Below are 25,971 nucleotides of genomic sequence, written 5' to 3' on the forward strand. Positions count from 1 at the left end.
CAGAATGAACTTACATGAGGTTTGCAGAATCTTGAAAGTAGAAGAGGTAGATAAAGCGACATAAGAAGATTTCCATCACCAACATCAGAAGTTGATTAAGCATTTTGTTAAGTCCGGTGTCCTTAACGGCCCGGTTAATCCTGTAAAACGAGAGCTTAAACTCCTAGTTAGCAGATGATCCAAGTGACGGTGCCGCCTTGGCTAAAGATTAAGTTGTACTCAAACATATTAATCAATTAATTGATGATTACGGTGATTTCCAGAGTCAGTTGCATCATTTGTTCTTGTTCTCTCTCTTTCACACCTCCCACAGCTAGAGGCCCGGCGCCTACCCGGCTTACATAGCGAAAACATATCCTCCGTCATCTTTGGTGAACCCAACGTGAAATGAGCCAGGGTGGCAGGTGAAGATGGAGATGACAGAACAATTAAAGCAGTTTATTGACGATTTTAGTGCCAATAGATTTGATAAAAATCTAGCAGTTGCAGATTTGCCTAAAATGATGGAATTAGTTCAGGGATGTCTGCAGGAAGCGAAAGCCGTGCAGTTAAAAAAGCAGATTGATGATGCTGTAGAGCTAGCACTTGATGCTGTTCGGGAGCAGTATTATATTTTTCAGGGATAGGATCCAGAAGGTTTTATTACATGTTACAAAGCTGAGATGAAGAGCCGAAATGTTCCAGAAGATCGGATGATTGTAGCTTTTGAAGAGGCTGTAAACTTGGATTTTAAAAAGCTGGTTCAAGAACTGGAAGAAGCATATCCCACACGGTGGGAGTATTTCGCAAAGGAATTCATTTACAGAAGCTCAAGGATTCTAGATCGGGAAATAAAGGATATTACTGAACGAAGTAAGGTTGTCTTCAGTAAAGGTGAAGGGGATCAGATGCAGATCATCAACTATGATGAATTCTGGGAGCATATTTTTGCAAGAAGTAAAGCCAAAGAAAATACTAAGCTAGAAGCTCGATGCATGTCTTCTGGAAGACGAGACATTATTGCATGCAGATGATGATTTCATAGTAGATACTGTTTATGCTCAATTGGGATTGTCTTCTTTATTCCAAAGAAGTTATGACTCTATGGATGCTAAGCATGCAGTCATATCCTCTCAACGTGACATAAATGAGGAAGCAGGTTTCTCAGAGCCAGTACATGGTTTGCATACAAGCATAGTTGCTAGCAGTGATCAAGAAACATGTTTGTCAGAGTCAATATGTGATGTGGATGCCCATTTGGAGTGCTCTTTGGGAACATGAAGAGAATGCTTATGCAACATTACATGCAAAAGCAATTGTTTTGGATGATGATATACAAGAGGGTTTCATGTCTATGGCTGCATTTCAAGACACTGGTGATGATGTAGATGTATTTGATGCTCAACCATATGTATTTGATGTGAACCAAGACAAAGATTATGATTATGGAGATGCATATTCAGAGAGGGTGATGGATGATGATTAGTCTATGACTGCTATAGGTTACAGGGTTTGCTATGATGATGCTATGGAAAAAGAAATTGATGCTATCTTTGTAATACATGCTGAGACTTGTGCTATTGAAGTGGAAAGACATTTGAATGGGAGTGTGAAGCTGCCAGAACAATTTGTGCCTATGTATGAAACAAGCGATGAGGTTTCCTGTGATAATACTCAGAAACTAAGTGGTTCTTCCAAGGAGGAAGATATGGAGCTTATGGATCTGCTTGATGATGCGCTAGAGGAATTTCGAGTTCCTTGTGACAAGAGTAGTGAAGAACATCCTGCAACATATGATGAAGAGCTTATGTCTCTTTTGGATGAGGCACTAGAGGAGTTTGTGCCTACTAGAGAAGGCAGCCATGCAGCATTTGTGTTATCAAATGAAGTGATGGCATTCAATGACTCACAAATGCAGATTGATATTTTGGAAACCATAGTGATTGAATTCATTTTTTCTCTGGGTTCTGCTATGATGGGAATTTCGGACTTTTTGTTGCTCTGCTATGAGAAAGTTTGTGGAGATGCAATATACTTGAAATATGATCTTCTACTACCTTATGACCCAGGAGGTTATCATGCTAGTTATGATTCTTGGCAGTTACTGTATATGCCTTATGACCTAGGAGGTTATCATGCTAGTTATGATTCTTTACTATATGCCTTATGACCCAGTAGGTTTTTTGCTATTAGGTTATGCTATGCGAATATATTTTTGGGTTAACAAGCAAACACGGTTGGCACATGCTGGAGGATGGTGCATTTAAAAAAAAAAGGAATGATCACAGTGGGGCAAATCATTGGTTTCCCGTTTGATCCCGGGGGCTACTAAAGTTCCAGATACATATTTGAAGAGTACCAACTATCTGATGTAGCAGGTTGCATGGTAAAAGGTTTTGTTTGCTAGATTATGCTAAGTCAGAATAGTGTTTGCTTGTGCATTCAATAAGATTATATGGCTAGCTTCCAGCTGACTTCTTTGGACAATTGATGAAGTATCTTCACATCTATTGAGTTGGTTCTGCTAACAGAACTTGAAGGACTTGACGGCCATTCCGTGTGCAGACAGAGTAAGGCATACTTGAGCTTGACAGGGTTCCTTAAAGAGAGCTTAATGGTCAAGCCGTGTGCATCATTAACTGGAGCACTTGAGTATGGCGGGGTTCATTAAACAAGTTATCCATGATTGAATGCTTTGAAGATACGACAGATACAGTTCATAGATTTTTGATGGACAGGTATCTAATGATTAAGCTAGAACATTGATGATAGGGTATAAGCCTTATTTCATTTTTCATATGTTTACTAGTTACGTGAGTCTGATGATGGGCAAAGAGCTTAAGCTACCTGTAGCATATGCAGATTGAAGTTTTGTTGGCACAGACCGGAGGCTGTGCAGGTTTAGAGGGGGTGGATGTCGTGCAGCTCCGCTTCCATGATAGGAAAAAGAGCAAAGAAATGCAAGCTAAGCTTATTTGAAGCCTACACATTTAGTGAGCAGTGATGATCAGGGCTTGATAACAGGTCAAGTTTAATCATTAATGTATGCCAAATGCGGCTTAAAAGGGCCAATAGATGCCTTAATGATGCCAAAAATGATTATGCTTGAAGTGAGCATAGATGGGAGTTTATGATCTAGAACTCTAGTGCTTGAAGTGCTCTACTGGCCTGTCTTTACGGCTCGTCGATTAGAGCTACGGTGAAGAAGTTATGGCATATTGAAGTTTGAGTTGATTGCAGATCCGTACCGGATTGGACAACTGCAGCTGAGGTGACAAAAATAAAATGAATGCATGGGCCTGAAGTGCTCACTTTGTGGAGCGCGTCGGTCTTTTCAGATTAGCGAGATCGGAGTTACGATTGCCAAGATATGGGCCGTTAAAGATTCACCGAGGGCCGGCTCCGTACCAGTTAGGTCCGCTCGATCGGAGTGCCGTCTGGGATTTTTATAGCCTCCGCATGGTTTGTATGCATTTTATGCAGTTTGAGAGTTCTACAGGGATCTACGGCTCGTCAGACAGAGTCCAGCTTGATCAGATAATACCGCTTGAGGCCAGTGTCGGTTGTCGGCACTGTTCTGGATAATTTTGGCATTATCTGAGAAGCTGATGCAAGCTATTAACAACCGAGTGCAAAGGGACTTCTGGCAAGTTCAATCACCTATACGTGCATCTTAGAAGCATGAGGCATTATTTGAGATGCTAGTATGCATAGTAAAAGTCACGAAGATATTGTTAGTCAAGGACTGTTGTGAGAAGATGTTGTGCTTGGCAAAAAACATTTTGATGTTCACTTGTGGTTGGCAATGCTTTGGCCGGCATGTGTGCCAAAAGTGATGCCTTCTACTTGCCGGCCTCCCACTATGAGACTCAATGGCCCGTCCAAGGTCGTAAGTTAAAGGGCCGCCCAAGGCCATAAGCCAATGGCCGCCCAAAACCATTTAAATAGATACCCAATAGGGTAAGCAGTGTGAAGGCGAAAGAAAAATAAAGCAAAGAGATGGCGTGCAAGCAAAAACGTGAGCGCAAGGAGGAGAGCTGAGCTCGCACAGAGCCGGGCTCTTCTCGGCGGTGCTGGTGCAAGAGACGAACATTGGCCGGTTCGTGAGGGTGCTCCAATTGACACCATCGGCGGCGGATTTTGTGTTGGTCGGCCCTTTGCCTGCCACGTCATAGAGGCGATTTTTTTGGCCTCCCCAGCAACGACGGCGCCATCGTTGCTAAGGGAGAGAGAAGATATTAATAGCGAGGCTTTTATGGCATGCAAGGGTATGGTTATTGTGGGGAACGGGAGAAGGTAGCAAGGAGTTGTGAGGTCGGTGGAGGAGCTCTGGAGCGAATCAAAGAGCAAAGGTGTTCTCACTCTCTCTAGAGTTTGAACAAAGGCAGGGAACCAAAGGCTATCTTTCTCTTTCTCTCTCTCTCTCTCTCTCTCTCTCTCTCTCTCTCTCTCTCTCTCTCTCTTCCTCATCCTCGGACTTAAGCTTGAGAAGAGAAGAGCAAGGAGCCAAAAATCAAGGAAAGGGCGTGGAATTCAGGGGATTCTCTCTACAAGTAGCCCTGAAAGACGCTCGACCAAGCAAAGCAGGGCAATCAAAGAGAGTTTCGAGAGCTCTTGACAACATCGAAAGAAAAACTTGAGGCTTATTATTGGTAACCAAAGCAATAGAAGGAGCGTAAGAGGCAGGCTAAGGAAGGCACTCGGAGAAGTTTTATGAGGACGAAGTCAAAGCTTGTGTGCGGAAATGAAGTCAGTGCAAAGAAAATAGACCGAGAAGCTGCAACACAGTTAGTTATTTTTGAAGCATGATGTTTGACGGAATGAACTTACATGAGGTTTGCAGAATCTTGAAATTATAAGAGGCAGATAAAGCGACATAAGAAGATTTCCATCACCAACATCAGAAGTTGATTAAGCATTTTGTTAAGTTCGATGTCGTTAATGGCCCGATTAATCCTGTAAAACGGGAGCTTAAACTCCTAGTTAGCAGATGATCCAAGTGACGGTGCTGTTAACATACTCAAACATATTAATCAATTAATTGATGATTACGGTGATTGCCAGAGTCAGTTGCATCAGTTGTTCTTGTTCTCTCTCTTTCACACCTCCCACAGCCAGAGGCCCGATGCCTGCCTGGTTCACGTAGCGAACACATATCCCCCGACAACAGCCCGTTGAAGGAATGTTAATCCCTCGGTTTTGCCTCTCCGACTGGATTATGCTATGGATGACATTGCAGACCATCTGTTGCCGCTCCTCTAGACTTGTGGCACTAGAAGTAGATTGTACAAATTCTAACCAGCGTGTATGGTATGTGTAGCTCGTGTACAGGTCAATCAAGGTTTCAGTTTGTAGGTCATATTCCCAAATTTGGTTGAGAAATAACCCTTCTAGCCCCGGCCTACTAGAGGTTTCCCTTGAGGTGGAAGCATTGTTGTTCCCCACAATTTGACCCACATTGCCTACTAGCTCAGAAGCACTCAATTGCTCGATTGCTATGCATGTTGTCCCAGTGGTCTTTTCCTTCATGGCTCGGCATTGTTCTAGGAAACTCTCCATTACCCTCTCCCTAGCCGCTTGCATATAGCGCTCAACTTCTTGCACCTCCGCAAGACTCCTACCATCGGATAGTAGAACTTCAGGGAGTAATTGCTTTGCAGGGTTTTCCATAAAAGCAGGGGGTGGGATATTGACGTGGACACTCTTGGGGAGTATAGACTCCCCCTGAGATACCAAAGGAGAATCTACCTATCCCTCACCTTCATTAACTTCACTAGCCGTAGGTTCAGAGCGAGTAGCTCTACTAAAGGTTTCTATAAAGCTAGATCCAGGTTGTGGGGCCCATACGAGTACATTTTTGTTTACTTGCTTGGGGTTTGGTGTGGGATCCCCTTCTATAATATCGTAGTAGGATGAAGAGTCACTAGCAACTATGTTTGGGTCTTTGGTTGTACTACCTCGGGTCCCCGCCGAGGGCCAGAAACCTAAGGTATGTGGGTATTGGGAATCCGCATAAGTCAAAGTGATCGTTATTTGCTCAGCCTCTAGCACATGACCAGAGCACAAATGTATGTGCCTTTGGTACCCTACAAGCATTGGCAAATACCCTCGAAGGTTAACTGCTTGATTTTTTGGGCGTTTTGCACCCCGTTTTCACTCATTTTTAAAAGTTTTTTAATGATCGATTTTTGGATTAGAGCGTGTGATAGATTGAAATGAGTGTATTGTTCATGGGGTTGTGGTTTGTTTATAGCACAGTGTTTGGTTACGCAAAGCTTAGATGGTCCTTAAAAGGGTCGATTTTTTCTTAGGCACATGAGGCTAAAATAAGTAATTACAAAAGGTGACTAAGGCCTGAGCTTGGGCTTTGGGAATGTTCCCGATCTTGGTGCTCCCTTTTAGATAAAATTTTTAATTTCTTTTAATAAATTTTGTTTTGGTTGTTGTGTGGATAAGGTCGCCGTGGCCGTGCCACAGGCACGCACACACACACCTAACCTACCTACTTACAACTAGCAGAGCTACTATTACACACTAACACAATACTACAACAACTAATTGAATAACCGATCTACTTACTGCACCTTACAGATCTAATACCTTAATTCTAACACCTTATCAACAAAAAAAAGTACATTGCAACACCTTATTAAAAAAAACAATACACTACAACAAGAAAAAAGTTTACAAATCCTTCTCAACAGCCACACACCTTCTTTCTCTACGTTTCCTACATCTCATATTGCACCACAAAGCAGCATAGAGTGCTATTCGAGCTTAGTGCAGGGCATTTCCCCGGCAACGGCACCAAAAATGTGCACATCTCTCGCACGTGTCAAAGCAAGGGACTTGCCATAAACTGTGTGTGATGGCTGCAAGCACACAACCAAACTAATCTAGCAAGCTCAAGAGAGCAAGGATGAGTCACTCACAGCCCTATGCTCACCTTCATGGAGGATTCTTCGCCACAAAGAAGAGGGAGCTACCGTCGTGCCACGCTCAACCACCTTGCCACCGCCGTGCCGTCATAATGCTCGATCACACACACACACACACACACACACACACACACACACACACACACACACACACACACACACACACACACACACACACACACACACACACACACACACACACACACACACACACACAATGAGATGAAGAAGAAGATGGAGATGGAGCAAGAGCACTCTTCAATTGCACAAATGAGAGAATGAGTGATTTTTAGGTTTAGGTTACTTTTATATGAACTTGCCCATTCACACTTGGGTGTCCATGCTTAGCCAACTAACCCTTGAATGTTCCAGTTAGAATGCACCTCTCATCTCGCCGATCACTCTTGCCCTTTTCCTATTGGACCGACAAGCACGACCCATGACTACTAGAAGTGGACACCAGTGATTAACACGTGTTGATGATGGATCCACTCCCTTGAGGTCTTTGTATGACTATGCAAAAACATCTCTATACTCCTTTTAGGTGTTAGTAGCTCCTCTTCTTCTGTGCTCAAATCCATTGCTATGTAGACTAGTCTTGCAAGCTCCCCAGGTTTTGCTAGGTCTATTTGTTTTGCGTTTTATGGACCATTCATTTCATCTTTTCTCCTCAATTGAGTCGATATTTTTTTGTTCTGGATATTTTTTTATAGTGGGAAGGGACATCCATATTTTCTATCTCAGTGATCTCTCCTTCCTCACTTTCTATCTCCATTATCCCTACTTCCTTTAACGTTCTCTTGAGTTCTTGGTGTTTCCTTTTACACTTGACCTTGGTCCATGTAGGTTCCCCGCACTCATCCATCCCTAGTTCTTTTTCTTGATGAATGCACAGCGTGGAAGGGATGCAAGGGTAGAGATAGATAGATTGAATTATCATCCACAGAGGTCAGATATGACCCATGGGACCAAAAACAAAACATTACAACCACTTCTTCTACGTGAGGGTAATCGATACATATCAGTTAAGGACTGATGGTCCATCGAAAGAAAAAGAAAAACCTAAGGGGAGTCCTATGGGGTAGGATCCGGTTTTGGAGTTCAAAACTCCTGGATGATGGCCTTTCCTCCGCGGTATACTGCCCACTTGCCTTTGGCTCGTGCTTCACGCACTTTTTTCAGCTCTTCACCTTTGTGCTTGACTTGTGTCGGGGTGAGTTCTTCGGTGATCCAAAACCCAGTGTCTCTAAGGAGACGCGATTGCTGAAGTAGTCGGAGCCGTTCATCCTTGTCTTTGAACTCAAGAATGGCATGTCCACTTGGTGTGCGCTTGGTGTTGAACTTGTTGACGATACATTCGACTGCATCGTAGTCGACATGGACCGGTTGAAGAGTCTCGTTGAGGAGATCTATTAATTTGCAAAAATCTTGTTTGCACTCATCCCATGCTTGGGGAAGCCCTCCAATGCGAAGCTTGAGGGCATTCTCTTCTTGAAGCTGACGTTCCCACAGTTCTGTTTTTACACATGTTTCCACTTTGGTGAGTGCGATCGTGTGAGCTTGAGTGACTTTTTCCTCGACTTCTTTCACTTTGTCTGTTGTGAGGCTGACCATGGAGTCAAAGCGTGCCTCGAGTGTGCTAAGGCGCGCTTTGAGGTCGCGGTTTTCTTCCATGACCATGTCCAGGGTAGCTTGCAATTGTCCGATGCGATCTGTTTTGTTCGGGGCTGCTAGGACAGCGGCAAAGCTAGCCTGTGCTCTCCCTGGTGTTTTTGGGGTGTGGGTCGCCATCTTCTCATTTGCTGGAGGTGCCTTTGGTGAGAACATTCTCTCCAAATGCCTCAAATGCTCACTGTCGCAGGGAACCAGAGCAGAATCAAAACTACTTCCAAAATGCTTCACTGTGGCAAGAGACAGAGCAAAATAAAAAATCAAGTTGTGAGTGCTGCCATCACTATTTTTTGCGCAGTCGATGGCCTCGGTGAGCCAAGTGCATGAGTGGCTCAAACTGAGAGAGAGAGAGAGAGAGAGAGAGAGAGAGAGAGAGAGAGAGAGTTAGTTTTGGTGGAGCTTCTTCTCACACTATGTGTGAGCTCCTTAATGTTCTATATTATCAATAAGAAAGAATGAGATTAGGGTTAGTGGAGAGGTCAGGTTGTGATGGGATTGGCCTAATGGCATTTATCCCCAACAACCTCCCACTTAAAGGACAATGTGTCAATAAGCAAAGAAAGGGTATGATGGCTCTACCCAATACCCATCAAGTCACGACAATATGCAAAATGCTCAGGAGGTAAACCCTTTGTGAGAAGGTCAGCAGGGTTGTCATGTGTGTGTACCTTGACAAGCTTGATGCACCTGTCCTCAATCTTCTCTCGAATGAAATGATACTTGATCTCAATGTGCTTTGTCTTTGCATGAAACACAGGATTTCATGCTAGTTGAATAGCACTTTGACTATCACAATGCAACATTGTAATCTCAGCATTAACGCCCAAATCTCCCACTAGACGAGCAAGCCAAATAGCTTTTTTGCAAGCTTCAGAGGCGGCCAAATATTCTACCTCAGTGGTTGATTGAGCAATGCAATCTTGTAAATGAGATCTCCATGATATTTTACAAGATCCCCATTAAATGTGAAAACATAGCCACTCGTGGACCTTCGATTGTCCACATTTCCTGCATAATCGGCATCCATGTATCCTTTTACACATGCCTCCTTGCTCCCAAAGCATAAGCATTTGTCCTTTGTACCACTTAAATATCTCATCACTACTTTCACTACCTCCCAATGCTTCTTACCAAGATCATACATGTCTCTGCTAACTACTCCCACTGCAAATGCAATGTCTAGATGTGTAGCAATCATGGCGTACATCAAGCTACCAATAAAAGATGCATAAGGAACTTTGGCCATTTCAGCCTCTTCCTCCTCTAATTTAGGACAATTAATTTGGCTAAGTTTTACATATGGAGGTAATGGGCTATTTAATACCTTCCCCCTCTCCATATTAAAACATTGAAGTACCTTGGAAATGAACTCAATCTGAGATAAGTAAAGGACTTTCTTGATCCTATCTCTGACAATCCGCATACCAAGAAAGTCATTGGCTTCTCCTAAATCTTTCATATCAAAGTTCTTACACAACTTTGATTTCAATGCATCTATCTCACTGGTACTTCTCCTTGCGATAAGAATGTTGTCTACATACAAGATCAATATCAAAAGACTACCATCAATAGCCTTTTTAGTGTAGAGGCAATGATCTTCATCTCTCCTTGTGAAACCTTGAGACCACATAGAAGCATCAAACTTATTGTACCATTGATGGGATCCTTGTTTTGTCCCATAGAGATCCTTTTTAAGTTTGCAAACCATCTTTTCCTTGCCTTCAATAACAAACCCTTGTGGTTGTTACATATAAACGTCTTCATGAAGATCCCCATGTAAGAATGCCGTTTTGACATCCATTTAAACAAGTTCCATATCCTCAATGGCTACCAATGCAAGAACTAAGCAAAGAGTAGTCATTTTCTGGTGAAAAGATTTCATCAAGATCAACACCCTTTTGTTGCTTAACACCCTTGGCAACCAATCTAGCCTTGTACTTTGGCTTATCATCAATGAAAGAAATGTTCATTTTGTAGACCCATTTGCAAGGAAGAATGTTCATGCCCTTTTTCAAAGGTACCAAGTCCCAAGTGTCATTCTTCTCCAAAGAATTCATCTCAAATTGCATAGACAATTGCCACTTAAGCTTATCATCAGCATACATAGCTTCATCATAACATGAAGGCTCACCACAATTTGTCAGCATCATATAGTCAAGAGATGGAACAAAACGTTCAGGAGGACAAAAAACCCGAGTAGATCTCCTTAACTCAGGCACATTAGGTTGTTCCACTCTTTCTTCTAACACAAGAGGGTTTTCCACTCGTGGTGGTTTTTGTGCAGGTACTTTATGTACTCTATTATGCAGTATCCCATCCTCTTGAATCACCACATGACGAACTTCAATAGTAGGTATAGGTTTCCTATGCATCTTTTGCTCATTGAAGTACAAATCATTACTTTGAACAATCTTTTTGGCTTCAAGATCCCAAAGGAGATATCCCATTTCACCAGACTCACCATAACCTAAGGATATACATCTCCTTAACTTAGGATCAAGCTTGCTACGCATATACTTAGGAACATGGCAAAATGCTTCACATCCAAAAAGTCAAAGATGTTCATAAGAATTAACCTTCTTAGACCAAAGCATCTCTAAAACTTGCTCATCTAGAAAACCCTTAGGTGACCTATTGATGAGATGAACTGCAGAAGTAGCTGCTTCTGCTCAAAACCTTTTGGGTAGATTGGCATTAGACAACATAGATCTGACTTTCTCTAGTATTGTTCAATTCATCCTCTCTGCAACACCATTTTGTGGAGGATTGTAAGGAGCATCCAACTCACGTTTGATTCCTTTTGAATCACAAAATTCTTGAAAAGACTTTGAAACATACTCTCCACCATTGTCAGTGTTGTATAAGCACTTGACCTTCTTTCCACTCTGGTTCTCAACTAATGAGACATAATTTTTGAATGCATCAAGCACTTGATCCTTGTACTTAAGAAAATAAACCCAAACTTTGCGAGAATAGTCATCGATGAATGTGGAAAAATAAGAAGCACCCCCTAATGAGACACTAGGCATAGGACCACAAATGTCACTATGTATCAACTCTAAGCGCTCACTTCTTCTATAGCCACTTTCTTTGTGAGGACTTTGTGTTTGCTTACCATACAAAAAATGCTCACACACATTAAAAATAGAATAATCATGACCCGATAAATAACTAAAACGAGAAAATGCTTTCATTTCCTTTTCACTCATATTAGGGTTGAGAGAGAGAGAGAGAGAGTTTTGGTGGAGCTTCTTCTCACACTATGTGTGAGCTCCATATTGTTTTATCTTATCAATAAGAAAGAATGAGATTAGGGTTAGTGGAGCGGTTAGCCTGTGATGGTATTGACCTAATGGCCTTTATCCCCGACACTTTTGGTTTCTTTTGTTTTGTTTCTTTTGTAGTCTTTTGAGCTTGCTTACTCTTTGTTTTAGTGTCATGTGTTTTTGTGAGCTGACTTGAGATTTTGTCTTTTGCACAATCATCTACCTTTACAAGAATCAAGAATCATGTTTTTCCTTTTATGTTCAGCATCAAATCTCCTCCGGCCACATGTAAGGCTCTTTTCTTTGTATAGTGTTGTTGCTGCCTAGGTCTTTGATTTGGAAAAGTCATGAAATTTGACATCCGTTATTGTCTCTTCTTGATCGTTAGGGTTGTCAAAGTATTTATCATCTACACCATCACCAAACTTGAAATGCACTAGAGAGTTGTAAAACAACTCTTCCTTAGGCTTCTTCATCTTGATTTCTCATTTTGGGTTTGTTCAAGACTTGAATCTCACTCTCTTCCTCAACTAAGTTGACCATGTAATATGGGATCACATCACGACCATCATTGTCATAGAAATTTTTTAAGGGGTCGTCGACCACTATGCACACATCCAAAGTTTCCAAAATGTGTTCCCATCCTAAAAGCTTTAATTCTTCTTTTGGAAAGGGTTCTGCAATGTAGTCTTTGTCTTCTAAAACCCTTTTTGGGATAGAATCTTCACGTTTCAAGCTTCCACAATCTGAAGCTCCACACATCCATATCTCTTTGGATTGACCTAACCATGCTGGAAGTTTAGATCCGGCTAATGTAGCTGAATCAACTTCCTCAACATATGTTCTTGTTACATCCTTGTAACTATGGTCTTTTAGGTTTATCTTGGTTGTGGTCTCCATGTTTCTTAGGTATATAAGGTCATACCCCCAATCTTGGACCATTTTTAAATGTCTCATGAATGGTCTTCCAAGTATGATGTTGTAGTTTTTCTTCTTATCAAAATTGACAATAGAAAATGTATGCTCATATTCAATTTCACAAGAGGTGATACATACTTTCTCTAGAAGCCCTAGGGGTTTCTCCATATATCCATCTGTGAGCTGTAATTTCATTCTTGTTTCTCTTAAAGCAAGTTTTCCCTATTCTTCCAGGTTTCTTTTGTAGCTATGGCTACTCTAGTCCCACTATCAAGAATTTCCATGGTGGTAACACCTTGAAATTCCATAGGAAGAGTCATGTTGCCATCTTCCCCTTCATAGTATTCCCTGACATTGTTTAACGATACTGGCCTTAGTAGTAAGATGAGTCTTTTCAAGTTCTCGAATTCCATCTTGAATTTGTGTCGATGGATCTTTCACTCCAAACTTTTCCAGACAGCTTCCTACTGATAGCCGTTTTTTCGGCTCTCTGTAATTGCCATAATGAGTTATCTCACCCTATCAAATCACTCAAACACTGTGGTTACCCTCACCCTTTCACTGTATATAGGTGCGTGTGAGTTAGGGGACTTTTCCCATATCTCCTTACTGAAATAAAAAACTCTCAATTAGCTAGTCATTGGGCTAGTTGAGCCAAAAAAATAAAAAATATAAAAAATATAAGTATATTATGGCCCATGCGTATGTAAATATTTCTTTGTATATAGGGCCTAAATAAAAGATTTTTTTCATAATTATTTTGCTATTTATTTAAATATTTCTACCTAGGTGTGTGTTATTTATGCTCTGTACATTGCCTCACCATTACCACAATTTTTCTTACCATTTTTCATACTCTTTATTCCATATAGAAATATTTTCATGTAAGCTTCTCTTATATTTGGTGTAGCTCCACCCCGACAAAAATAAAAAAAAAACTAGTTTTATTTATGTGTATATTTTTTCACTATTGGGATTTTTCCCTTCCTACATCTATTTTGTTTTTTTTCTAAAAAAATTAGAACACCAAAAATATTTATCTTTTTATGGTAGCCTCATAATGAGAGAGATTTCTTTTGACCCCTTTATATTTTTTCCACTTATATTATTTATATTTGACATGTACATATTTTTTAGACCCCTCAATATTACATTTTTTTAGTTGTACTATTCACTTATATCATGATCTCAAAAATATCTTCAATTATAGACCTACCAAATAAGGTCAAGGGTAGGTGGCATGCATACATGCACTATGGAGGGCTCACTCTTGGAGGTATTCAAAAGAATCATCCAAAGAAGGACCCCACAAGGACCTTGTGCAGTGGAAAAAAATGGTCGGTTTTGCTGAATTTTTAAAGTTCACTTGCTCTCCTAATTTGAAAAGGTGATACAAACAAAAGTTGTAGCTCGTGGGCTGAACTTTTGCCTCAAATTTTTTCATATTTTTTTGAGCTACGAGCTATGAGCTATGATTTTATTAGTGGACCCCAGTTTTCCCATGCTATGCAGCCACACTCTCTCTTCCACTTTATCATTTTCCTCTTTCACACACACTTCTCCACTCATCATCCCCACCTCTCTCACCACTCCTCTCTGCACCCTACTCACCTTCTCCTCAACCTTGAAGAATAAGAGAAACCATGGTGAACTCATACCTCCCACACACAATTCCATTCCAAAATTGACCACCTAGTCTCATTTTTTCTCCTCCAAATTACCCATATCTATCAAAAAAACCAAAAAATTCAGCCTCTTCTCTTAAAAGACAGCATCATGGTGGTTGATTACTCAGATTCAATTACCTTGTCTCTCAAGGAAGGTCAAGAGTGGAGAAAAAATGTACCGTCAAAGCTAGTGGACCGTCAACAAGCGTCAAAATTGGCCCTACTCAAGACACTTGGAGCATCAACCTTGTAAGAAATCCACCTTTTCTTACCTCTTAAGAGTTTTTCTTCCTTATTTGTATCCTACATGGATACTCCCATTGTAAATATCCAATTCCATTTGTAAATTAATACTAACTCTACTAACACTAACCCACTATGAAAAGTCCTATCACCTCCATTTCTCTCCTCTCTCTTTCCCCACCAACTTCTTGATAATTCCAAGCAAAAGAAATTAGATAAATTGCTGAAAATCTAACCCAACCATGGTTAGAGGAGTAACCCTAGCCTTCAAAATTGCTATAAAAGGAGGGTGTAGCTAGCACAAAAGGGGGAGCCATAAGCAAGAGCACTATGCTATAGCTTGAGAAGCCAAGCTCAACCTCTCTAGAAGGAGCTCTTGAGTGGAAGCTCATTGTCTTATGCATGTGCATGTGTTGTAATAGGGGATTAGCAAGGGAACTCTATGCCATTATAAGAGAGAGAGAGTGATCATTCAATTGAGAGTAGGAAATCTATCATTTCTCCTACTAGTGTAAGCCCAACATTTGCTGAATCAAGGAGGGTGGATTTGGACTAAGCTTGGATACTTTGTCTCCCTTCCAACGTGAAGTAATGGACAACAATGATGCGTAAGTGTCTTGGTGTTTTTTGTTAAGTTCTTGATAGCTTGTCTCTGGTGTTGTCATCAATCTAGCCATAAATCCCACATACTGTAAGAGGGCGACAGGGTGGAGAGGACTCCCCTGGCTTTAAGACAGTGATTGGGGTGGCTTTTCTTGTGATGTGTTGTGGTGAAATTTACGCAAGCTATGTTGAACAAATACTAATCTCACTTTGATTTGTCATGACAGATTTGTAAGAAGGTATTAATGCAACAAGCACCCCCTCCCCCTTTCTCTCTCTTTCTTAAATATATAGTTGTGTTTGCTTGATCATTGCCGATACGTTTCAAAGCAGCCCGAGCACTCTCTCTCTCTCTCTCTCTCTCTCTCTCTCTCTCTCTCTCTCTCGTGTTTTAGTGTGTGAGAGTGTTCCATTGGTGTTAGGGTTAGCGTAAATTCCTTGCTTGTTTGTGGGTTGCTCTAACGATTCTCCTCTTTTGCGTCCTAGTTCGCTCTTAAACTAGGTGGTGCCCCTTGTGTAGTTGGGATTTGGCTGTGGGTTCGTTGTTTTGGTTTGTGTTGTGTTGTGCCCCAGCCCCATTGAGCAGCACGGGAGCTTTGAAGGGTGTCTAGAGGTTGCTCTTCTTGTTGCCCGCCCCGGACCGCCTCAAATTGGTGCCCCCACGGAGGAACGTCTTGTGTATTTTTGTGTAGAATCAACCTTTAGCATAGTCAAGTAGTTTGCATGAATCACGAAAATTTGTATGATCCCTTCATTCCCATTGCAAGGCAAAAGGTACACATAATTGTTAGTACTAAGTTGCAATTTCAATGTGTCATTCGTAGAATTTTAGGTCCTCTTAGGTTGGCCGAGATAAACACTTCAGTAAATCCTTTTATTTTGCCTGTCATTAGGTACGACCTTAGTTTGGACGTCTATATTTTTGTTTTGTTTTAAGCATTAGGTCATGCATAGACCATGGATAATGGCCCAGGAATATAGGTTTTCCCCTTCCATTTCACTCCACACATTAGAATAAACATTGCAATTAGTAGGAAAATCCATTTTCAACAACGTATGGTGTTCATGTTTGGTGCCCAAAGAGTAGGAGAAATTCTCGCATCACCAAACCCTGTCATCCTACCTCTTATTGATTATCATAGGTCGTTTGATGTGAATATCTTTATTTTGTTGTAGAATAGATTGCAAGCTAGAAAACATTATTGTGTAAATCTTTTTAAGAAAGAAAAACAAAAACGGGTGTCACTTTGAAATCAATTCAATGGAAAGCCAACGCCAAATGTCTGGGTATCCTCTTTTCTTTGGAGAGCCTGGAGAGGATGCAGAATTATTTTTAGCGAATTTCAAGATGTCTTGCCGTATCAAGAGGATAATAACTGATCAAGAACGTGTAGAAATGTTTGAGGTGGTCCTTAGGAAAGATGCTAGCACTTGGTTTGACTCTTTGCCTGAGGAAGTTAAGGGGAATTACACAGAAGTTTTGAATCATTTCAAGAAATACTTATTTGATCCCCAAAACACTCAAAAATTATGGCAAGACATTGTTTCTCATAAGCAAAAAGACTTAGATGACTACTACTTGTACAAGCAAGAGTTTCTACGTCTTTGGGCTCTATGGATACAAAATGTTTCTAACCCTGGTGATGGTGCAGAATTTCTAAAGAAGGAGACGTTCATAGCCGGACTCTTTCCTGACCTTAAGGTAAAAGTTGAGGCGGGTGCACCTGCTACCTTTGATGCAGCTGAAACTAGGGCTGCTGAGAAATATAGGAAACTCAAGTGCTTAAGGGGAGAGGTTCCAATAGAAGGTCTTAGACCCAAAGGTAAGTCACAAGCATCAACATCGAGGGAGCTTCCTGAGGTAACGGCGGAAGTAATTGAGAAGTTAAACGAATCTTTAAGCAGCCTGTCAATTCACCTTGCACAAGCTGTAGGTCCAAAGGGACAAGCAAAGAAGTCTGAAGAGCGAGATCCACGACCTAGGAGAGTCTTGCAATGTTGGAATTGCGGAGAGTCTGGACATGGGATGTATAATTGTCCTTGGCCCCGTGGGGAGCCAGGGAGACCTAACTTGAATTACCCAGTGATGAATGCAGGTGAAGGAACTGGTCAACAACCAAGGCTTCTACAAAGACCAAATGGACCAAGACCACCTCCACAAGGGGTAGAAGGAGTTCCACCTTTGCCAGATCCAAATGTGCATGTGGTAGAGGTGACAAACTCAAATGAGGTTGACATGGAAGCAAATGGCATTAAGCGTGGCCGAGAAAAAGGTAAAGAGAAAGAGGGTGTCCCATCACAGAGTGACCATGGACAAGGCAAGAAGGCAAAGGAGACCAAGGAAGCTAAGAGGACTCGACGTCGTATCAATCTCCAAGACTTCCCTCTTGGACATGGTATGGCTCCATACAACCTGTTGGAAGACATACGAGGTAAGGGCCCTGATATCTCATGGCCTCAGTTTCTTGCATTATGCCCACAAGTTAGGAGGGATTTAACAAAGGCAGTTAGCACTAGGAGAAAGGTAAAAGAGAGTTTTCCTGTTGTAAAAATTGCACATGCTGAAATGAACGAGGATATTACACCTGTGCTAGATTGTTACATAAAAGGAAGATTGGTTAGGAAAGGTCTAGTGGATGGGGGTGCACAAATTTGCATCATGACAGAAGGGCTCATGCAAAGACTAGGCATGCACATCCATGAGACACCTGAAATCAAAGTGAAAATGGCAAACAATAGCAAGGCTAGGTGCGTAGGCATTTGTAAAAATGTTTTTGTGGAGGCCTTTGGCATTAAGAAGGCAGTGGATTTCTATGTTATGTCGACCAAGGGAAGTGAGAGGAGAGAGACTATCCACTTGCCCACTCCACACAGACACACACACACACAAACACACACACACTCAAAAACCTCAGCTCAAAAGAGGAGAATTTCTGATGTTTAGATACAATTGAGCTTGGGCCAACACCAATGGGGCAAATAGCTCACACAATATGGGTAAAATAAGCCAGATACAATCACAAAGTGGAGCAAAAACTTCGCTCATAAGAGAAACTTACACAGCCAAAACAACAGAAAAAAGGGAAGGAATTTGGAAAAATGGACAGTGCCATCGCGTCCGGAACGGCCCAAAACCCCACTCTACAATGTCAAAGTGCTCAAATCCGACCTCTGATAAGCAGTTTACGGCCAAAACAGGCTCCAAAAACCCCAAAAACACACCTGCGACTGTTCCTCCTCTCTTCTCTATGTTTTTTCTGCTCTTCTCTCTTGTTTTTCAGTTCCCACACTTAGCTTTATTATTTGGGCACCCTTGGCCTTTTAGATGACCTCAAACGGACCCCGAACAGGCCAAAAACTGACCTCGCACTGCATAGTTGTCACCTTTTTGCATCATTCGCACACCTGGCACTGAGCTTTTTTCCAATAATGCATCTCGCCACCACGTGAAGTGGCCCCAAAAAAATGTCCTCATGATGACCTTTCTGCATAATTCTCACAAGCAAACACCCACGTTGTGTCCGTACTTCTCCGCGTGCAAGTATTGACCCCATTTGCCCTCCTGACGCCACTGGATGCCATCTGACGCACGTGCTTACCTCATGCGGTCGGCCCGCGGATAGCTTCCTCGAGAAGTTTTACATGCTACCAACTCCTCCTTATTGTAGAAAAAATACACTGGTACTGGTAATAGTGAAAATCGCTGCACTATGTACACCCTGTCCTACCTATACACACGTGGGCCCCACGTAACCACCTGGCTATGGAAATTGGGCAATCCTTTATTCGATGCACCATGCATGGATATGTACATATGCAAAATCTCTTACTCCAAAAAACTCCTGACATAATTTGCCCATCCCCTAGCATTCATGCTCAGCAGCAACAAAAAGAGATATTCATTCCACCTGGATCCCACACAAAAACACTTGGTATTCCTTGCCTTAAAAACTTAATCAAGCTTCCACCTGGTTCCCAAGGAAAACATGTAGAGATTCCATATATCAATCTTGCATCAAGAAAAGAATCAAATACTTTGGCATAGACCGGCATGTGCAAATATATTCCCTTCTCCATAGCTGAGAGGTCTCCACCACTGATCATTTGTGTCATCAATTCATGCTTCTTTGACAACTCAACCTTGGTTTGCATCAGCCCTTCAATCACTTCATAAGACCCTTCACTTTCATCCTCGACTTCATTTGCAAATGCGATTAAACCAGACTCCTGGATTTCTTTATCCATCAAAAGAAATGCAACATCAGCATCCTCATCACTGCTGGTAGTGCTATCACTGTCCTCATCTGTCACTGTGGAAGAGTCTTCATCACTAGACTCATCCTCATCTTCATAAATCTCCTCTAATCGTTTCCTTGTGTCCATATTGTATAGCTTCTTGGTACCTGTCTTTCCATAGAGGCTAATCGTACCATGTCGCCAATCTTGAACAGCTCCCACTGCACGTAACCATGGTCTGCCCAGTATAATAGGATATGCTCCCAACCCTGCTGGCATCACATGAAAATCAACCACTGCCTTTGCATCATATGCCTCCACTTCTAAGCTCTTTACAACACCCAAGCATTTTACTTTTTGATGGTTTGCCACTCTGATCCGAAAACCTGACACCCCATCCATTGTGAGGCCCATCTTCTCAATGCATGAGTGTGTTATGACACATATTTGGGCTCCGCCATCAACATAACCTTGTCCCAAATTTTTCCTTTTATGCCACACATCTACTATTGGACAAATGTCTGGTAGCTCATCCATTTCCAACACCTTTACTGAACCTCTCTCTGGCTCTTTATCCATTGGGTTAACCATCCTCTTCCACTGTTGCTTTAGCTTAGGCACCATCTCTATAAGCTACCCAAAAGTAACATCATATTTCCTGCTTGTCAGATCCTCCTTCAAGTCATAGCTTAATTGCCCATCCCCTAGTGGAAAATTTGAAACATGAAACTTTCCACGAGATCTCCTTTTCCTCTTGGCCTTGACATCCTCGCCTTCATGGCTCTTTCCTTTCTTCTTACTAGGACCTGGGGCACTTCTTCCTTCCTTATCCTCTGTGGTCCTCTTCCCAATAGGCATCACTAATGTATCCTCTAGCTTTGATGCCTTCTCCAAGGTGACTACACTTAGCACTTTTGTCTTTCCCTTTTCCTCTTGGGTTAATCCATTGGTTCCTTCATCTCCCTTAATTTCGATGCCATAATCATTTGACCTAGTTAACACTTGTCTTAGCAATGGATACATGTCTCCCCCCATCCTTGGTGGCTTATCACATTGCAGGCTGATGTGACCCAACTCTCCACAATTGTAACTTGTGGGCTTCTGCCTCCAAAAACTACCATTGCTTTGTCCAACACCATTCCTAGGCCTTTCTTCACCTCCTGGCTGATTTTCAAACCTCCCTCGACCTCGATTATTTCCCACTTGACCTAGCATGTTTAGGCTGAGATTCTTCATCAAATATACCACTTGCCTCATGTCTTGCCTTAGCCCATCATCTTGCACCGATGTAGTGACCACTGCTGGCATAACCTGAGTAGTAACAGGAACCACTGGTTCATGATGAACCCCTGACATGCAACCTTGTAAAGACTCTATAGGCTGAAACTCAGACCTCATGGGCAAAGACTCCACCCCTAACTGGCTCATTTTCCTCAACTTCCACTCTTTGTTCCTTCCTACCTCTAGTACATCTTCATATGTCCTAGGCTTCTTTAGCTCCACTCTCCAACGTATATTCTCCCAAAGACCAGCCAAGAACCTGTCCTTCTTCATCATGTCAGGCGGGGGTACCTGTGGTGCTAAGTGCTTGCACATCCGCTCCCATGCCAATGAGAACTTACGTATGTACGCATCTACTAGCTCACCTTCCTTTTGCACCAAACCTTGTACTTCTTGCCACACTTTGTCAGGATCTTCTATCTTCACAAAATCCACTTCCAAACCATGCCTTAGATTGTCCCAACTCAATCTTACAGGTGGATCCAGTGCACGTAACTCCTCTTCAAATGTTTTGGACCAGACTCGTGCATCACTCTTTAAACAAATTTGGAGAAGACGTTGTCGAGAAATTTGCGGTCTTGCCAGGAAAGCACCGGGCTTATGGCTGTGAGAGTTTGTGAGAGAAATCAACAAAAACTATATGAAGGAGTTAAACCATAGATGCCATGAAGACTAGGGTTTGGAAAGAAGTGCAATCAAAGAAGACTCACTCTTTCTCTCTTGCACTCACGCACACAAAGAAAGAACACAAAAGAGAATGTCAAAACAATACGAAAATGAAAACATCAAGGCTATGGTCATATCGTATCATGGGTAATATGAAAGGGTTAATAGATGAGTTAATGGCATTCAATCTTGGCTGACCAAATAGACTACGAATTGTTCTTTGGAATTGTAGTTTTGTGCTTACCATAATATATATATTTTGTCTAGTGATTGGGATTAATTGTGTGTACAAATCCTCTTGGTTCATAGCAAGATAACTACACTTACGTCAAAAGAAAATTTATAGTCTATGAGAGGTAGTATGATGGGATCCGGTGATAGAAGTATTTCATTAAGCCTTTCCGGGCCAAAGAGAAACACTATACGTTGTTGAAAGTGTATTTTACGGCTAATCCATACGTTAATTCTAATAGATGGTACAGAGTGAAAGCGATAGAAATGATCATCATGTGGGTTATTCATCTAGGATAGTATGTGAGAAATGTAGATATGAGAGAAGTGAAAAGATGAGAAGTTTCCCTCCCAAGCCCTATTCTTGCCCGTAGGCAATAAGGATACTGCGGGGAGAGATGTACCTGTAGAAAAGAGAACCTAGAATTTCCAGAGAGGATGAATTACTAAGAATGAGAGAGATAGGTTTGCTTAAGGAGATGAGATTAGATACATATATATATTTTGGATTAGAGATGAAAAAGAAAACAAGAAGAAATCAAGAAAACATCAATGTAGAACACATCTTACTTGACAAACCCTTCGGCACCATTATTGATGGAGAGAGAAGAAGAGTGGATAATTCCACTTTGATTGATACACCAAGTGCAAGACCTTCTTTGATTAGAACTGATCTTCCAAGGTTAGCTTGTTGCAAGAATGGCTAGTCTCCCTCTAGGAGAAAGTGTGGGCTTGGGCTTATGTTAATGGGACTAAGTACAATTAGGCATTACTACTCACTCCCTCAAGAATTCCTCTCATCAATGGCTTGAATGCTTGAGTCCTTTCCAAGGAAGAAGAGGTCCCCTTTTATAGGTGAAGGGAACCCACAAGGGTTTACACAAGAAGAGAGGAGGCAGTGTGAACAGGAATTGGAAAAGTTGGAAATGAGCTGTCCCTGCATGATGTGGGCAGACTGGGGTCCAGTATTTTGATCATATCTCCTCAACCGTGGCTCCAAATAAAAAAGTAAAAATATGGGCAAAAACTTCAGCTCATTAGCTACGATTTTCATTCTGAAATCATTTTCCAATTTGGATTGGAACCTTGTGTAAAAAATTCATCAAAATAGGGTCCATTTATGGCAGCAAAAGTCTTCATGTGGTCTCCTTAGCTTAGACTTTCATTTAATTCCAAAGGACACCTCATGCCATATGAAAGCATGACATTGCTCCTTGACAAATTTTTGTAATCATGCTTGCAATAATGCATTAAAATAAGTGTATCTTTGAAATCATGCCACCTAGTGTCTCACTAGGATTTGATTCTCTCCTAGTAGCTATTTAAAAAGAAATATAAGAAAAGTATAAAAAATACATAGAATATATATATATTGGAGTTTACCCTAGATATAGGATCTAGCTAGGGTGTGAGATGATAATGAAATAGTAAAAATAAAGAATCAATGCTTTTTGCCCCAAGTTAAAGAGGCGGAGCTGTTGATGCTTTTCCCATAGTATTTTCTGATGGTAAAGTAAGGATATGTTACCCTTGAGAAAAATAATAGGATGAGATAGAAGGCTTATTATTATACTTAAATATGCATATGTACACTATAGGAAATATAATTATGTATCTAAAAAAATACAAGATAGATCTTGTAGCATGCGTTCCCACTATGTACGTGTCACAGCACGACATCCACCTCCTCTAAACCTGCACATCCTCCGGTATGTGCCACATTGTCTCTTTGTAAAATTAGACCTCTTGTACATCTTCCTTGTCTTCTTCTTCACTGGATGATTCTAGAGCTTCATGTTCACTTTGATCTTCACCTGTGTTTTTCTCTTCTTCCTCATCCATATCTTCTAGATCATTGTCTCCTCTTCTCTTAAACATTTTAATCCTTTTTCCTGCAATGGGAATCTTTACTTTTGTACCATCTAGTTCAGACAAGCTGTAAGTAGCATTTTCGTGCACATGCTTTACAACATACGGTCCAAACCATCTTTTTGAGAACTTACATCATACACTAAAACCCAGTCACCTTTGTCAATTGCTTTGCTCCTGAGTCGATGTCGCTTATCAAAATAGTCCTTGTTTTTCAACCTTGCATTTTTGAGTCATTCTTTTGCAGCTTCAATGTCTTCAGGTCTTCTCTCTAGCTGCCTTATACGCAGTGCAAGGAGATCTTCCCTACTAAGCCCCTCTTGCCAAGGTAGTACATTCCATGTGGGAATTGTATCCTCAATCGGCATCACTGGCTTTTGACCATGCATTAGCTCCGCAGGCATGTAGCCAGTTACTGAGCTATGTGTTGTACGATCAGCCCATAAAGCATATGGTAGCAATTTTGGCCACTCACCAACTCTTCCTTTGCAAGCCTTGGCCAAAGCTTTGATGATAGGAGGATGCCCTCTTTCACTCTTTCCATTGCCTTCAGGGTTGTAAGCTGTAGTAAGAGAAAGCTTGATCCCTAATCTAGAAAAGAACTCCCTTGCTTCTTCGGCATCCAGTTCACCTCGATCTGCAGTGATTTTTCCCACACAACCATAATGGCAAATCACCTCATCAAGAAGGAATTTGCACACAGCTTCTGTGGTCTTAGCTCTTAATGCTCTTCCTTCAACCTGGTTAGTTAGGTCCTCTCGTGCAAGAACCAAGTATCTCATCTGCCAGAGTCCTAAAGGCATCGTGACTAGATCCACAACCCATTTATAGTGCATGGCTAGTGGATATGTAGGGTGAAATCCATCACGATGTCAAACATTTGAATACATTTGACAAGTTACACATGACTCTACAAACTGAGATACATCTTTATACATACCCTTCCACCAGTATTTTTCTTTCAACTTGGAGAAGGTTGCCCACACACCCTGTGTCCAGCCCATAGACTCTCATGAAACTCTTGCATGAGCTTTACTTGAGTTTCTTTTTTACATATAACCCGTTGTGGTGTAGCACCCTTTTTCTTAGGATGCTTCCACAAGTAACCATCCCTTAAAAAGTACCTATATGATTTTCTGTGTATCCTCTTGAATTCTTGTTCAGACCAATCATCCTGTTTTGTTAGAGTACTCAAATACCTTCCAATAGAAAGCCAATCACCTTCATAAAGATCTTTCAAGAACAATTCAAGTGAATTAGTCATGCAGACATTGTTACCTTTGACATGAGAGATAGAATAGAATTTTGTGCCTACATCATCTCCCTCATCAATCATTTGTGACTCATCTTCATACCTTGCCCTTGATAGCATATCTGCCACTATATTGTCTTTACCTGCAATGTGCTTAAACTCGGGATTTAAGGACTTAATGTAGGCAATCCACCGCAACATAGCAATGTCTAGTGTTGAACAGCTTGTAATCATCCCAAGAAGTGGTAGACAATCTGTTTCTACAACCACACATGCACCGATTAGGTACTCTTTCCCACTTTTCAAGGCTGTAACCATACCCCATAACTCTCTCTTTATCTGTGGATAGTTTCTTTTGCGAGCACTTAGTACCTTTGCTCCAAATCTTACCACATACCTGTGTCCTTCTTTGTCATCTTGCCCTATTGCCCATCCAATCCCTGTAGGACTGGTATCTACTGTCACAATCACTGGCCTTTGACACTCATAGTCTACCTTTCTCAAAGTCGTTGCTGACTGGAGTAACTCCTTTAGCTTTTTCATGGATTTTACATGTGCTTCTGTCCATTTAAACTTTTGATTCTTTCTAAGCAGCTGATAAAGAGGATCAGCTACATGTGCATAATGTGGAATCCAAATAACATAGAAGACACATGCTCCCAGAAACCTTCTAACCTCAGTGATGCTAGTGCATGTTTCTTTCATTCTTTGGATGGCATCTACCTTTGATGGACAAGGTTTCCTACCATATGGCCCGCACATGTGCCCCACAATGAGCACTTCTTTGACACCAAACATTGACTTTTTCCCTGACAATGTAAGATTCACTTCTTCCAACCTAGACAAAATTTTATCACAATCATTTATGTGATTTACCACAAACCTGCGACATCCCTTGAGATCCAAAGCTTCATCTTTGTCACTTTCTTCACATCCTTTGATAGGAAAATCATCAATGAAAGGCATTGTGATTTGAGGAATAAAGTCACGTAAGACCTTATTCATCCCATTCATCATATGTGCAACCGAGTTAGTTGCTCCCTGTGGCAAGGTACACATCCTTACCAAACCCAAAGGTGTCCTCATGGTTGTCAAGTCTCTGCTTTCAATTGCAAGCTGAAATTGATCATAGCCTGAGTAGAGATCCCCCA

The 25,971-nt window shown here is 41.4% G+C and overlaps 1 pseudogene; it reads left to right on the forward strand.

The window, feature by feature from the left end:
- Positions 1–1,083: 1,083 nt before the first annotated feature.
- LOC147439887 (uncharacterized) lies at positions 1,084–1,635 on the forward strand (annotated as a pseudogene).
- Positions 1,636–25,971: the final 24,336 nt, after the last annotated feature.

Source organism: Adiantum capillus-veneris, chromosome 16, assembly GCF_014529385.1.
Source record: "Adiantum capillus-veneris isolate H3 chromosome 16, ASM1452938v2, whole genome shotgun sequence".
NCBI classification, from domain to species: Eukaryota; Viridiplantae; Streptophyta; class Polypodiopsida; order Polypodiales; family Pteridaceae; genus Adiantum; species Adiantum capillus-veneris.